An 11,365-nucleotide genomic window follows, 5' to 3' on the forward strand; every position below is an offset into this window, starting at 1 on the left:
GAATCATCATCATCATCATCATCATCATCATCATCATCATCATCATCATCATCATCATCATCATCATCATCATCATCATCATCACCACCATCATCATCATCATCATCATCATCATCATCATCATCATCATCAAACCAATGTGCTGATATTGACTGACAGTCAGTCCCTCTGCAAGGGGCTGCTTGGCAACAGATCGGACATATATGATTTGCGCCGTAAGTTCAGTGAAGCCACAGCCATAATAAAAATCCAGTGGATTCCAAGCCATACTAGAATAGAAGTAAATGAGGCAGCAGACCAAGCTGCTAATGAAGCCAGAGAGATTGAAGGAGACAGACGACCAACAACATACAGTGGAGTCTTTTAAAAGATCAAGAGGGAAATCAGAATTCCACCATGCAGAGCTAAGTACCAGCACCTGGAAGATGTGTATTCTGGGTACTCCTGGTCGGACCATCATTGGAGCTTAAGATGCTATAAGAACTTTGTAAATGAAGAGCTCAGCCCATGATGTCGAAGATGCAGCCATGAAAAGGAGGATGTCAAACAAATGTTTTAATGTCCAGGAACAATGGCAATTCGAATGGAGTTATTTGGATGAGTGGAGGTGCCGCTAAGCATATTGACAAAGGAGCCGAAAAAGAGACTCTCTCTGGCTCGAAGATTTCTTCGCGGAGTCCGCCAGGCCCATTAAGGAAACAACAAAAAATTATCATCATCATCATCATCATCATCATCATCATCATCATCATCATCATCATGACAACACTTACGAAATAGCATATTATTTTTTTCTTGTAATTCATTTGTGCAATCCCGTGGCCTTTATCTTCTTAGAAGGAGTTATAGAACCTTTTAGAAATAAGATCATGGTTTGACAGCCTACGACAGACACCACTAAAAACTACAGCTTCCTGGAGGGTACTTTCTTTCGTCTGCGAGACCAACGACGCGACTAAAAAGAATGGAACATAAAAAGAAACGAAACCAATTCGTGCTCTGACTTCATGGGAGCTGGCCAAGGGAATATGGTACATTTAAAAACTCGTCTGTCCAAATATGTCTTCCTTTTTTGAAGCAAAAAGTGAAGTCAGTGGTGACATATTGTTGGATATGAACTGTATTTCTGATGTACTCGTATAAGCAGAACTGGCTGGGGGATTTTTTAAAGTGTTCAATTGCCGGATTGTATCTTGAAGGCCTATATATTCAATTATTTTTAGGGATTCTTTGTACTTGTACCTTACATCTGCGTTTAATTTGTTTCGTTTCATTTTCTTGCTTGTTGCCGATTAGAAAAAAAAACCTAGGAAAATGAGGGCCCACGTGAGTGTACGTAAAATAATTATGAAAATAAAAACAGTTAGATAGATAGATAGATAGATAGATAGATAGATAGATAGATAGATAGATAGATAGATAAATGAGGTTATCAAACCTATTTACCTAGAGTAAAAAGACTGTAGATAAATATCATGCACTTGTGAGTGTGGTCTCTAAGAACGTGTGTGCTATATTTGGCCCATTAAAATAAGATGATGATATCTACGAATAGTAGCCTTAATGAACCCCAATCCGTTGTTCTCTGTCAGACTTAAATCTTGCTGTCTAAAATAGACTCATTAGAATCCTGTCTAATATTTGAGCTAAGCCCAACTTTTGACATTCATGGACTATCGAACTTGTCCAAATCGACAGCCCTTTTACCGAGGAGAAAATTGCCCATCTTGGACTTGTGATCTTCTTAAACAATTTCATTACTATATTTAGAAAATATATTTTAAAAACCCACTCACCGCTTACCGTTATGTTTGTTTTCTTTTGTTTTGGGTTTTTTAATGGGGGGGGGGGGGAGGGGTGTAATTGTATTGCGCGTGTTGTCCAATGAGAAGGTTCGACAGACATTTCCATGTACGATTTCAAATTTCAATAATTTGAAAAAAACCACTATACAAAGAGTGGTTTAATTCTTTGACATAATTTTATTTTAAAGGAGACTTTGTTGTCGGCCTGAGTCCTTTGTTGGTAATTCTGCAGTGCTGTCTTCGCCTCCCGGAAAACATGATTCTGTCTGTTCTATTGCTACTGTTCATGTCCATAATATATGAACAATGTCGTTGTTAGCTTTTCAAGTGTTCTAAACTCAGAAAGCATTTTTAATGAAACAGAAAAAGACTTGTATCATTCTTCTAATATTACTTCAACACTTTAAAAAATTAATTTCGGCAATATTATATCTCAAAAACATACAACCGAAACTAGAGATTTAAAAAACCACATTTTTTTTTCTTAAGTTCAAAATTTTAGGATTAGTGCATCTGAACGACTGGCCAATGAAATGTGTCGGGTCATTTTTCCAAACCTAGAAAAGCAAGACTTCATAAAAAAATAACACTGAAGCCCACTTACCCGAATGTGATTTTGGTGAGACCTGATGGATTCTTTTTCGAGCAGGAAAAATAAGTCCTTCTGCTTTGTTCATTGTACCAGCTGCAGCAGGGTGAGAAGCGGACGTGTCAGTAATATGTTATAAAGACAGAGAAAATTACTAATGAACAGTGTACCCTTTTTAAAATTTGAATGCTGAAGAAAAATTTTTTATCTGATAATTATAATCTTTGATTGTCAAGATATGTCGTGCTATGCCACGATGAGTTATGTGGGTGAGTTGCTGTACACGGACTTGTGGGCAATATTTCAATAGCCTAGAACTTCTTGTCGGCTGCTTTTTTCTGTTTTTATTGTTACTTCTTTTATTTGTTCTCTGTTTGCTTTTCTGACGTTAGATGTGGCGACACAAGTCGGAATGCCAAAATTAGATATAAGTAAACCAAAGTCAAATTGTATACTCTTTTTTAAAGCGTGGAATCTATTGGTCAAACGGTTAAGATGATCTTTTTTATTAAAGTACTCTTATATAAATAATAATATTAAACAGAATCATCACAAGTACACACACTGCTAATGTGTTAAATTATTTTTGTGCTGTGTATCTGAGGTTTATGTCGAACACAATTATCATCGACACATAGGCAATGTTTAAAAACGGTAACCTTTTTCTCTCCTCTTCTTTTGAACATCTGTGTTTGCCTCTCGAGACCGATCTTAGGGACGTTACGCATAAATCTACTACTAATACATTATTGATAAGTCTGTGCTTTCGTTTTTACGTGTCCTTGTACATCACGCCGAGTCTCAAAAAATAAAGTTTCCCCGGGGGGTCAAAAAGTAATCTTGTCCCCTCTTGATGTCTGTGCTCAACTGCAAGCGTTGGCTATTTGTATCTCCCTGATGGCATATTATCATTTTCTCTAAGCTCAGCTAAACCCATAAAAGAACGAGGGTACGCGTGTCTCTTGGCTAATTGATAGGCTATTTACTTTGCAAATAAAAGACATGGGTTCACATCCCAGGAGGGAAAAGTACTCTATCGAGTATCCCGGTTTCTCTGCTGGGATTATAATTATATCCCACACATAGCTTGGATTGGTGGTCTTCAAATACAGACACCATCTTGATTGATCTAAATCACAATATTGTTGATGGGAGCATAAAATATTTACAATGAAGGGCGAGAGTTGGTGCCATAGTGGATTATCAAATGAAATGTGACCACAGCACCTCAGCATGGGTGGCACTGTACTAGCCTCGAAAAAGTAGCGTAACAGAATATAAAAGGTTGAGGTGTTGTTTCTTTGCCATCAATACAATGTTTTCTACAGATCCGTGTTCGAATAACGTCTCCAACATGAAAGCGTTTGTGGGAGTCAGGAATAAGCGTTGATCAGAGTTCTTTCAAAATTGGATTTCAAACAATATATCACGTGTATATTACATACGTATAATATATTAATATAATATATATATATATATATATATATATATATATGTATATGTATATGTATGAATGCATATATAATAAAATAATAATACTCTATTTATTTATGGTAAAAGAATTAAATACATTATGGCCTGAGCTGCCAACAAAGATAATTGATCCCCTTGCGTAGGAAGAAAGGCTTTCACTTATTTCTGTTTTAAGGCATTCTTGACCATGGAATTTACAACTTAATTTAACTGAATTAGAAGGCCTTGGTGAGTGTTTAAATTTCTTTCGTTTTGACAATTAGAAAGAATGTCTACAATATCCTGATCGCAGCTATGTTTCGTGAACAGCCTCCCTTGAAAGGGAAGTTAAACGCAAAAAATGCTGAAAAAGCAAAAGACATCAAGAATAAACTGTTAAGTCACTTTGCATCTGGGCTACTTGTTCGCTTTTAAATTTAGTCGTCTTCTCTCTCTCTCTCTCTATCTCTCTCTCTCTCTCTCTCTCTCTCTCTCTCTTTCTCTCTGTCTTTCTCTCTGTCTCTCTCTCTGTCTCTCTGTCTCCCTGTTTGCCTTGCCATTTCTCAGTGCAAAATGACTGGCACTTGGTTGAAGTGCTTCTTCTTTATTCTATCTGCATTTTCTACAAAACGTTTCTTTTTGACAGAAACAGTGATCTCCAGTAGAAAAAGTAAAGGTTTTCCTACTTCATCGGTGGAACGTCAAGCCGAACATAAGTAAAAAAAACATTATGACCTGTGCTAAAAAGACAAACTACCCTATGTATTTTACAAATAAAACTTTAAATCACATCTAATGATGCTTTGTCTTTTTCCCTCAGGCCATCAACAAAAAGTCCTTTAGAATTGATGATCTGTGCTTCTGTATCTATTTGTCTGGTGTCTTTGGTTTCTATGTTTTTGCCCCCATGTTTTACACCATGCTGCTCTTGGCCTTCTTCTATTCCTCTAACCCTGAAGACTTCATCTTTGTTCATTGGTTTGTTATACACATCAACAGCTTTTTTTTTTACCTGTGCCCGATTTACTGCCACTGTACCGCTCAATTTTCTACACTTCTTGATTTGTCTTCTCCTGGGGTGATGAAAGTGAAACCATCTCAAGCTCAAAATGTTCCAAGTAGAACATTTGAAGTCTCATGTCTGCAAGCGTTGCTCACTGTGGGTCCCGAATCCGCAAAATACAACAGTCCACTTATCCCTTGGGTAGCCCCAGCTCAGTGTGCTATGAACTTGTTATGTACAGTATCACAGAAAAATTTGCCTGCAATTATTACGGACGTATATATTTAGCTCGTGAGCACAACAACGTCAATTAAAATGTATTGTTGGATAACTTTGAGGGCTTCAAACTAAGGAGGAGATTAGCGTATATTGATGGTAGGGGCACGTTTTTGCCTGTACCTGCTGTTCTGGAGAGCATCCAAAACCTTGCTCGAGAATGCTTGTCACTTGATGTATTTTTAGCGCAATAATGGACTGCGTTTTCATTTTGCATTCATTTGAAACCCTATGTTCTTTGGGCCCTCTCAGAAGCAACAACAGTTAGCAATGCGTTAACCTAAAGAGTAAACATTGTCCAGCGATATACAAAATTGATATTTCTGTCACACAAACGCACCACACTACCCTAGCAATACGTCAAAGTCATTTTAGAACATCTTTCGACTAAAAAAACTCATTGACACCCGTAAGTTCTCAAAAAAGGATTTTGCTGTCAAAAGATATCACCTCGACTAGGCAAACTGCGTTCACAGCATGAAGTTTTAAATTTGTATCGCTCTTTCTGGAAAAGCTTTTCTCGGCCCAGTGACAAGCTTCGAGACAAATTTTTCACCATTGAAATGACTTCACTGAGTCTAGTTCTAGAAAGGTGTCAAGTTTCAACATTTTAAAAAAACGATAACACAGGATGTTGGAAATGTACATCACAGAAACGCCAAATCGATCCTGTCCATTGAAAAACAATAATGTTATAACGGAGACAATTTTTCATTCGCCAGAATAACTGAGGTGGGTCGTGTACAGCATTATGGGAGTCTCTTATACTGAGTGAAAAGAGAAGAAGAAAAAAACAATTCACGATTGCGTTTTAAACTGACCCTGGTCTTTATCAAAGGAGTTTTGGAACAATACAGTTTTCCAATTATCTAATAAATGTAGTCTCGCAGTATCGTTTGGGTGAAACAAATTATTGGTGCTAATAGGAATAGAATACAATGTATAAGAAACTGCTTGGGGCAAATCTCCAAAACACTGAAAAATAAACTGAAGCAAACAACCCAGAGAAACACCAGCAAACGTAAATTTCAGACTCCTGAAAATGTTTCGGTAAGAAGGAAACAAAATTATACTGTCCTTTTACATAACCTCATGAACTAATGAATCACTCGGTTCAATTGGTGTTTTGTATTGTATTGTATTGAATTGCATTGTATTGTATTGTTTTGTTTTTTATTTTGGTTTTGGTTTTTTGCTAGGCTGCGTGACGGTTTGTTTCCCACAAGCACAACTATCTATCTATCTATCTATCGATCTATCGATCTATCTGTCGATCTATCAGATTCTATCTGTCTATCTATCTATATATCATCTGTCTATCTGTCTGTCTGTCAATCTGTCTGTCGGTCGGTCTGTCTGTCTATCTGTTTTATGTACATTTGTGTATATCTTCGTTTGTTTGACGCGAGGGTGGGGTGGGGGGATGTTTGGTGGCATGTTCTTTACATTACAAAATGGCGAGAACGAAGGAATTAAAACTAGGAAACTGTTCGTGTCACCGTTAAAGTTGGAACCTTGTGTGTCAGAGCTCATATTTCCCCTTAACAAGATTATGGGAGAGGCTAGGGTCAGGGCCACCATCATTTCTAGCATTCATTCACAATAAACTATACTTTAAATGCTGTCTCAACTAAATAAAGTTATCAGCAAATTTCAGTCGAATACGTGATTCCCATGAGCGATTACAAGGAAGAATTGCTCTGATATGTTAAACGTGCCTTGTGGAAAAAATTAATATGTACATAGACAGCTGACAGACGGACTTGTGGATCAGTAGCAATCTATGAAAGAATCGTTTTTGGGTTATTGTAAACAAGTCGGACCCTAAGACTCCGATAAAATATGTAAAGCTATCTAGCTTTCGTTTCTGCACCAGAGTCAAGATACCACTTCATTCGTAGACATTGTCTTCAAAAGTCGGTTTAGTTAGGAGAGAGTTGCAAACCTGAAAATGTAGCATTCAGAAAAAGCAATCGATGTTATCATATTATTATGTGCCAATTCCCAGTTACGTCTTGGAGACCACCATACACTTTTCTTTTATTTTTTGTTGTTGTTTTTATTAGTTGGTTTTGTTAGGGGGGTTGGGGGGGCCTTTGTTGGGTTTTTTTTTCTTTTTAGGGGCCCGGGGGGGTGTTGAAAGGGTAATGAGTTGTTGACGAGCCCTTCATAGCGAATCAGCATAGTAACGGCCACAGTTCGCCAAGAACGAATGGAATAACAAACTTATGCGAACGAAATAGAAATAGCACACCACATTGGAACATTCACGGTCCCGTGGTAATCGGAAGTCCTGATCGACTCTCGACTAAACTTAGAGTGTTGAAAAGAAGGGGGCAGAGAGGGGGGGGGGCAGATTTCCATCATATTCAGTTAACAGACTCGTTTATTTTTTTAAAACTTGGACTCGACTGGGGCAAGCTGATAATAAATAATATTAGTAGTATTCCGCACCTTGCATTTTTTGACAAAACATAACCTCAAAAGACAGCATTATTGTAATGTTCGAAGTGGACGCTGATACATTGCCTACACAGGAACGTTATAATCAGTGGCGGCTCGAGGTTTATAGAACTGACCGGCGGTCATTCACGTCGACTATTTTTCCGTCCCCCACCCCCTTCCTTCACAACACACACACACATTCACACACACACACACACTCACACACACACACACACACATACACACACACACACACACACGCACGCACGCACACACACACACACATACACACACACACGCACGCACGCACACACACATGCTCTCTCTCTCTCTCTCTTTCTTTCTCTCTCTCTCTCTCTCTCTCTCCTTATTTTATACCCCTACTTTCGCCATCCCCACCCCCTCCCCAACTCACACACACACACACACACACACACCACAGTAAACATTGCAATATAATGTGAAAGAGCTAAAATATGCGGTAGCGTCAAGTAACAATATTATGAATAATGTAAGATGGAAGTTACTGAGATTAATAGAAACTCACTTGATCGGCACAGAAAAAGAAACACACTACTTGAGTCTAAGCTAGAAAACAAACTGAAAGTGAGAAGCAATAAATCGCTGGTCCTGGCCTCCAGTGCAGTACCTACTTTACTCGTACTTTCTACACCCCCATACAAAATATCGACGTGCACTGAACCCGTTAAATATATGTAATAAGAACTGTCCTGTGTGATGACAAAAAGTCAATTGCTACTGTACCAGTGACGCTGTCCCAAGCAGATCAAGTCTACAATCAGATGCTATACAAAGCTGGACAAAGCACACACGTTTCCGATCATTATATCATCAAATGTACTCCATCGCACTTCTCAGTTCTCAGAACTGAACACTGAACACTGTGTTGTAAGTGGGGAAGTGTGTCAAATGCTAATTATAGAACTTGGTGTCTAGTGTCTAGCTGGGGTAAGGGTTGAAAAGGGGTGGGAAGGGAGGGGGTTTTCGGCCCAGACTCTGACAGCCGAGTGTTTATCGCTCCTCGTTAAAATTTTCCTTATATATCTTCACTAGACGATTCCTTCTTTCGCCGGCCAGACTCCTAAGGGCCAGGTAAATTATTAGTGGGGAGAAAACGATGAGTAAATGCCAAACAGGAACTATAGGTGGTTAAAAAGTCAATAAACAAAAATGAGTAGTGCCATGCTGACAATAAATGTTCTGATAGTAGTTAGAGAAAGGCTGAATGATAAATACATGTTTTGCTGATAAAATAATACATGTGTCTGTGCTGCTCAAGACAGTCTCATTCTTAATTTTGTAAGCTACAAAGAGGCCAATCTGGCAATGTGGACTGACGATGGATTTGTCCATGGGACTGACGTCATCGCTAGGCCTAAGCCAAGCCCGCCGTGTGTTTGGCCTCGTACGTAGTACGAAGTTCCGCGACGTGACGGTTTGACGGGAGACGATTTAAAGTTACGAGCCGGCGCGATAACAAACGTGAAGGAATGAGGTTAGATCTATGTCGCGACAAAACAGCAGTGAATCCCACTTGTCTATTTGAGCGCCTTCAAATCGGCAAGGTGTTTTTGAATATTGATACATGTTTATTTGGATTTACTTAAAACTGAATGAAAATCGTCATCAGCAATCAACCTCTAGTCAACAGTTCAGTTGACAAAAATCTGACCGGCACCGCCGGTCTTGCCCAGTTAACAAACCGCTCCTGGTTATAATGACATTATACTATTGCGTAGTTTATTTTTTCTGGCGAGACAGATCATCGGGAGGTCTTTTTTATTGTATGATAATGTGCAACAAAAGTAGAAAATTGTGCTCCGAGGAGTGTTGAGGAAGTCTATTAAGACTCGCACTTCAAAGATAGTCGTGAAAACCATTGATATATTAGGATATAGTAATATATACATTAGTGTGTGTATGTGTGTGTGTGTGTGTGTGTGTGTGTGTGTGTGTGTGTGTGTGCGTGTTTGTGTGTTTGTACTGGAAAGAGGGGGGGGGGTGATTGCGCGCGGGGAGCGACGGGGGACGACAGTGTGCGGGTCTTGTACATTGACCTACAATCCTCCCCCTCTGCCCCCTCTAAAGCTCCTCATGCCATCCTTAGAATCCCTCTTATACCCGTGCCCCTACATCTGTCTGTCAAAAGAAAACCTCCAAAAAACTAGTCGCCGAAACTGAAAATCTAATCCCAGTCTTTTCCTTTCTTCCCCAAAAGTCGTTATTCCCCGGATGATCTGCTCAGCCGCACTAATAGTGCTTTCCTCCCTCCACAGCTCAATTTTCTCCCTCGCGGCACCATTGCTACTATTACTGCCACATGACTTTGCCAGAAGGAAGTCCCTGTGGTGCAAAGAATTGCCGGCGAGAAATGGATGACACCACTAGCTGATTCATTGCAGCGATTTGAAACAGAAGAATGGGTGTACAGTGTCAACGTCGAGTTGAGATAGAGGAATTTTTTTTTTTTTATGAACTCCTCCCAGCGGAAATTTTATCTGAATTGAAAGCTGTCACATGTGAAAGCAATCCACATGTAAAATTAAAATAGTTTTTGGGGGAGTTTTTTTAAAATAGAATTTATAAATGTGTTCTAAATTATAATAAATAATAAATAAATAGCATTTGTATAGCGCATATCCCCGCTCAACAGCAGGCTCTATGCGCTTTACACTATATTATTACCCCAGCAGACCATAGAACATTCCGAAACATTCTCAGCTTCCTGGGAAGCATACAGTGCAAGCAGCTGATTAAGCGCTCAAACACTAACAAACTGACAAGATCTTTCGCTGTCTATAGCCGAGTACCCATTCCCACCTGGATGAAGTGAGGAAAATTCGTGTAAAGTGCCTTTCCCAAGGACACAACGTCGGGTCCCTGACGGGATTCGAACCCACGACCTTACGGTTGCGAGTCCGAGAGCCTAACCACTAGGCCACCGACGGCACTATGACTGTAAACATGTTTGTCTAGATGGGTCAGAAAAAAAATACGTGGTTTGCATTTGATCATGAATAAGCAGTTTTCTGACCATGTGGATTAGCGTGATATTTTAGCTAAAATACCAAACTGTATAATTTCCCCCGAATGAGGATCAAGGAAATAAACTGATTTTGTTGTGGGCGCAAAGACGATTCCAATAAATACACACAAGAATACTTTAGAAGACTTAATTAAGTTTACTTACTGAATGTTAGAAAGTATGATTGTACTATAAGAAGACCTAAGCTAAATTTGGTTCTTGTGACCTGTAGGCCTATTTCGATACGTTCCCTTGACAAACGATTCCTCTCTGTGGTACAACGAACTGGGGACTGTCCTGTGATGTTACATATTATAGCCTCAATAGAAATGTTTTGGCGGTTTCTCTACCTTGTTAAAAAAACATGTATTGAAGGCAACGATTTTCCCCACAGATATTTTACCTCATCTTTTCTTTTCTTATTTTATCTTATCTTACCTTATCTTATCTTATCTTATCTTCATTACCTGGTACGCAGAGGGGTGTGTCAACTCGGAACCAATTAGAGCCCGTCTGGAAGACCTTGCAGTAGGAACCGGATGGGCAGTATCCCTGGGGGTGGGGGGGGGTCAATCGAGGATAAATGGAAAAGATTATTTTGTTTTGTTTTGTTCTTTTTGGAGACAACTTTTAGCAATATTTTTTTCATAAACTTACTGGAGAAGAAGAAGAAGAAGAAGAAGAAGAAGAAGAAGAAGAAGAAGAAGAAGAAGAAGAAGAAGAAGAAGAAGAAGAAGAAGAAGAAGAAG

This window comes from Aplysia californica, unplaced genomic scaffold, assembly GCF_000002075.1.
Source record: "Aplysia californica isolate F4 #8 unplaced genomic scaffold, AplCal3.0 scaffold00225, whole genome shotgun sequence".
Lineage (NCBI taxonomy): Eukaryota > Metazoa > Mollusca > Gastropoda > Aplysiida > Aplysiidae > Aplysia > Aplysia californica.